Below are 6,000 nucleotides of genomic sequence, written 5' to 3'. Positions count from 1 at the left end.
CTAAGGCCTCATCAGGCTCTCCTTGCATCCCAGCATGGAGAAGTGTTATCTAAAATGACCCTGTTTTTGTTTGTTTTCTTATTTATTGTATCTCTTTCCCCAGGAGAATGCAAGCCTGCTGGCTGGGGGTAATCTTGTTCCTGCTATTTTCTTGGAAACTCAGAAGCACCAGGCACGAAGTTGGTTGTTTGTCATTCTTGGCTGAATGAATGAAAATAGCAGCACACACCTGTCAGTTGCCTCCCATGCCCCCTGCAAACACAGACCCACTCACACACGCTTCACCCACTCCCCCTGAGAACACATAATTGCAGATGTGGACAGACTCTTGCACACAAACTCAGCTGGGCTCCCCTCACCTGGGAGGGGGTGGGATGGGGTTAGGGCCGACATTCGATGAGTCCCGTTGCAGGTTGACCTTCTTCTTCAGAGCTGCATTCTGGAATCGCTGAGATGTTTCCCACAGGGAAGTGAAAAAACAAAGAGCTTTGCAAGAGAGAAAGAGAGGGGACTGGCTGAGTGCCAGTGGCTGGCTGGGCTGGGGTCGGTGCCAAGGAGGATTTGAGCTGCCACCCAGCCCAGCCCCCAGCTCCACTCCAGATGTTTCAGTGGTGCATGGAGAGGGGGACCCTGGACCCTGACTCAGAAAGCCTCGGGGTGGGCTCATGTAACTCACCCCTTGCTTCCAGCTGTGCCCCCCACTGGGCCCTCTTGGGAGAATCAAGTCTTGGTGTATGAAATGAGGCCACCTGGACTGTCCCTCACTTTTTGCCATGTTGCCTTAGGTGAATTCTCTCAGGCCAGTAACCTAAACATTCCTAAGATGGCAGCCAATTCAGTTAAATAGTAATCTATGAGCCAGGCAGGCCCTGGTGCCAGCAACTCTTCCCTGTTTTTCTTTTCCAATAGAGCCTGGATTTTATTTGGGGGAATGAGCTGCCCTCTCCCAGGAGATTAATCAGATAGGTCCAAGGAAATCCTATTTCTTGTTGATCTGAGGTGGGCATGAGAATCAGGTCTAGCCAATGAGATGTTAGGGGAACTCTCCTGGGGACAGACTTCCCCCCTTAATTAGAGAGAAGCACATGAGAAGAAAGCTCTTCTTGTTACCACACCCTTCTTTCCTGCTGGGTTCACTGTTGTGTGAGGGAGTGTTGCCTGGAGCCACAGCAACCTTTTTATGACTATGAGGCTAAACGTGGCTGACCCACTGAGTTTGGTAGGGCAGAAAGTCGGTAAACTCCTAGGTTCTTTTTTTTTTTTTTAAATATTTATTTAGTTGTGCTGGGTCTTAGTTGTGGCACGTGGGATCTTTTAGTTGCAGCATGTGCGATCTAGTTCCCTGACCAGGGATCGAACCCGGGCCCCCTGCATTGGGAGCATGGAGTCTTAACCGCTGGACCACCAGGGAAGTCCCTTGACTGTGGAGCCAAAATCATCCTGAAACTGATGCTCTCCAGGCTTCTTATTTATTATATGAGATAATTAAATTTCTTCATAGCTGTTACTTGCAGCCAAAAGCATCCCAGTTCATTCATGGCCTTTGTATGTGGACTTCTCTTCCCTGCCTCCTCCCCCCTCAACTAGGTAGTTCTTCCTCGTTATGCAGAGCTCAACTCCTATGCCATTTCCTCAGAGGAGCCTGCCCCGATTCCCTCCCCCCAAGAGCAGATCATGCTTTCCTGCTTCACACTCTCCTAGCATCACGTGCTTTTAAAGCTCCTGTGGTTCAACAACTGGTAAATGTCAGTCTCATACACAAAACCGAGCACGCCACAAGATTGTGCTTGCTTTCACTCATAGCTGTGCATAGCGCAGTGCTTGGGGCTTTCTGAGTGCTCAGAAAATATTTGTTGAATGCATGAGTGAATGTTCTGGACCTGAAAGATCTCGTAGTCCAAAATCATGATGAGATACCACTGCACACCAACTAGAATGACTAAACTTAAAAAGACGGACAGTATCAAGGGTTGATGAGGACGTGGAGGTATGGGAACTCTCATCCACAGCTGGAAGGAATGTAAAATGCTTTGGAAAACAGTTTGGGAGTTTCTTAAGAGGTTAAACATATACCTGCCATAGGACCAAGCAATCCCACTTTTAGGTACTTAACCTAAGAGAAATGAAAGCGTATGTTCACAGGGACACTTGTACGTGAATGTTCAGAGTTGCTTTTTTTGGGCTAACCAAAAACTGGAAATAGAACAATGGTCCATCAATAGGTGAATGGATAAACATTCGGTGGTTTAGCCACACAATGGATTGCTCTTCAGCAAGAATAAGAAATGAACTATTGATACACATAACAATATGGGTGATTCTCAGCATAACGACGCAGGATGAAAGAAACCAGACAAGAAGAGGGCAAACTGAGCTGAGAATGGACTGGGGAAGGGACAGTGGAGACCAGTGAGGAGACCAATACTCTCAGATTGGGAGCCCAAGTCCTTACAAAGTCCCACAAGATCCACAAGATCTGGCCCTGAGACCCCTCTGATTTCATTTTCTCCCCCTCCTCCATCCACTCCAGCCCTCCCCACCTCTGCCCTGCTTCCTGGACCCACCAGGCATACTCCTACCTCAGGACCTTTGCACTGCCTAGTCCCTATTCCCCTAGATCCAAACATGGCTCAGACCCTTACTGCCTTCTAGTCTTTGCCCAAATGTCACCTCCACGGAGAGGCCTGCCCAGATCTCTTCTCTGTCTAAAAGAACTCCAGACCCCTCTTCGGCCTTGCCTTTTGTGCTTTATTTCTTTGTTAGCACTAACCTCCATTTGGTTAAAATTATAGGTATATAAACACACAAAGGAGCAACATGGATGACTTTCAAAATAATTATGCTAAATGAAAAAAGTTAGATACAAAAGGAGGACCTACTGTGTGATTCCATGTACACGAAATGATTCTATTTATATATATTTTAATCGTCTCTCTCCTGTCTTGCCCCAAAACAATAGCTGCATGTGGCTACGGAGCACCTGAAATGTGGTTGGTGAGACTGCAAAACAACTTTAAATTCTACTTAATTTTAATCAATTTAAATTTAAAATGAAAAACCCAGCTGGTTTAGACAAATGTGGACGCAAATATTAAAACAAAAGGATTTTTGGATATGCAGTGCTTGGAAGACTTCAGTCTCTGCAGAACAACTCAGGTGGGTCCATCTACCTTCCTGACTGTCCATTTTTATGAAGTCGAACTACAGATCAAGTATTTCCGATGAGAACTGACCATCCACATTGGGATGGGCTGCAAATGTAGAATATACAGTGGATTCCAAAGTGTTCATATGAAAAAAAGGAATGTAAATATCTCACTGATAGTTTTTCATGTGGATTGGATGCTGAAATAATAATATTTTGGATCGATTAGGTTAAATAAAACGTTAAACTTAATTTCATCTGTTTCTTTTTTTAAATAATTTTTTATAATTTAATTTTATTGGAGTATAGTTGATTTACAATGTTGGGTTATTTCAGGTGTACAGCAAAGTGATTCAGTTATACGTATATTCATTCTTCTTTTTTTTAATAAATTTATTTATTTATTTATTTATTTTTGGCTGCACTGGGTCTTCCTTGCTGCGCGCGGGCTTTCTCTAGTTATGGAGAGCCGGGGCTACTCTTCGCGGCGGTGCGCGGGCTTCTTATTGTGGTGGCTTCTCTTGTTGCGGAGCACGGGCTCTAGGTGCAGAGGCTTCAATAGTTGTGGCTCGCGGACTCTAGAGCACAGGCTCAGTAGTTGTGGCACGTGGGCTCAGTAGTTGTGGCTTGCGGGCTCTAGAGCACAGGCTCAGTAATTGTGGCTCACAGGCTTAGTTGCTCCGCGGCATGTGGGATCTTCCCGGACCAGGGCTCGAACCCGTGTCCCCTGCATTGGTAGGCGGATTCTTAACCACTGCACCACCAGGGAAGCCCCATATATTCATTCCTTTTAAGATTCTTTTCTCATAGGTTATCACAGAATATTGAGTAGAGTTCCCTGTGCTATACAATTTCATCTGTTTCTTTTGCCTTTTTTTTTTTTTTCTTAACGTGGCTACAGGGAATTTTTAATTCTGCATGTGGCTCACTTATATTTCCGAGGTGCTCTGGAATGCCAGCTGGGTGAAGGCAGCCGCTGGTCTCTGGACTCACTTCTTTATCACCAGCATCTAGAACCTGGGCTGCCGTGTGGTCTCGGTCCTCATTTCTCCCAGCGGAAGGGATCATCCTTCATTTGCTGACCGTGGGCGTCTGACCTCAGAACCAGGGCATTCCCGGCCCACAGGAGGAAGAGCAGCTGCTGGGGGGGGGGGCGGGGAGGGGGCGCGGGCAGGGTGACTCAGTTCCCGCGCCGGGAAGGGGAATTGGGCTTCTGATGGGACCGTGTCACCATGGCTCCTTCCCAGATCGGGTTTGCCAAACGCCTCTCTCTCTGCCCTCCCGCCCCCTGGACGGCCACGGCCGGGTTGCCGGGGCGCCTCCCTGTTGGCTGCGGAAATGGTTTGCATCATTTCGTACCCGAGGCCTGTGGGCATCTGAAGTTCAGATCCACTGGAAGGAAATCAGCCTGTGCCTTGTTCTCTCCACAAAACAAGAATCAATACGGCATTGATTCAGAGGAGACCGCCTCCCTCATCAAGTGCCTCCGAGCAGGAGTCTCCAGAACCGCCCCCTTCGGGGAGGGGGGTCAGAAATGGGCCCCTGGGTGGAGGAGGCTTCGTGTGTATTGGCTCTCCCCCGCCTCCCCCGCCCAAGCATTTAAATAAATTGTGGTAAAATAGACATAACATAAAATGTACCATTTTCACCATATTTAAGTGTGCACTTCAGGGGCATTAAGTTACATTCACACTGTTGTGCCAGCATCAGAACTTTTTTGTTTTCCCCAACTCACTGGCTTTCCGGATTTGGGGAAGGTCAGGTGGGGTCGAGGTGCCTGGGGGCGGGGCCGGGGCAGGAGGATCACGGGAGAAGGCAGGTGTCCCAGCCCGGACTGGATTTCCTCTCGGCATCTTTTCTGGGAGCCAGACTTCAGGAAATGTAGGCGCAGTCACAGAAGGGTAATTCCAGGAGGGTTGACTAAAGGGCCTATTTGCAAAGGTGTGGGCACGCCCCGGGGGAAATCCTGGATTAGAAATGGAGGAGCTGGGCTGGAAGGGAGGAGGGGAGGGAAAATTCCAGAAACCAGCAGGAGAGAGGATGTAGCATCTGCTGCCTTGAGAGGCCTGGTGCCCCTGAGTGGAAGCAAACAGCCAGCCCCAGGGAGCCCTTGACCTCACTCTCCCCCAGAGTCCTGCAGGCGCTCCGCATCGGCCAAGTCCATACAGAAGGCGGAGAGAAGCGGGCTGCGGGTGGTGTAGGTCAGCCTCCAGGCAGAGAGCCGGCGGCAGGAAGGAGGAAAGTGAGGCAGGCAAACAGAAGATGCCGGCACACAGGGTCTGATTCGCTTCTTGGCCTAGTGAGCATCTGTGTCTGTCTTCACAGCACCTGCTCCTCCTGCTTCTGGCAGCAGCCCTATTTGTCTTCAGGAGACCCAGCCTTCCACTCTTAGTCCAAAAATGGTGCATCCCCAACTCCAGGGAGGAGGATTCTGATCTAAGCCAATCAGCTTACTGCATTCCTCTGACCTCTGTGATTGGTCGAGGATAGCCAATTAGGGCTGATCCTGGAGACTTGGCTGTGGGAGCATCTCTTTCCTGTTAGAGCCCCATCTGGGGGTTGTAGCATAAAACTCCTGGCAGCCATTTTGCCACCATGTGGCATCTGTGAGTGAAGCCAACATGGAGAGAGAGAGAGAGAGAGAGAGAGAGAGAGAGAGAGAGAGAGAGAGACCCTCAGGCCTGATGACATTATCTAAGCCCCTGGATCCAGCTATGCCTAAAGCTGAAACTATTCCTGGAATTTTAGTTACTTGAGCCAATACATTCCCTTTTCTGCTTAAGCTCGTTTGATTTGCATTGGCTTGCAAGAAAGATTCCTGACATTATCAGTTTTTTCTTTTCTTTTTTTTTCAT

Source organism: Balaenoptera borealis, assembly GCF_965194805.1.
Source record: "Balaenoptera borealis genome assembly, chromosome: 14".
In the NCBI taxonomy this organism is placed as follows: Eukaryota; Metazoa; Chordata; class Mammalia; order Artiodactyla; family Balaenopteridae; genus Balaenoptera; species Balaenoptera borealis.
The sequence above is the reverse complement of the archived record's forward strand: the minus strand, read 5'-3'. Positions refer to the sequence as shown.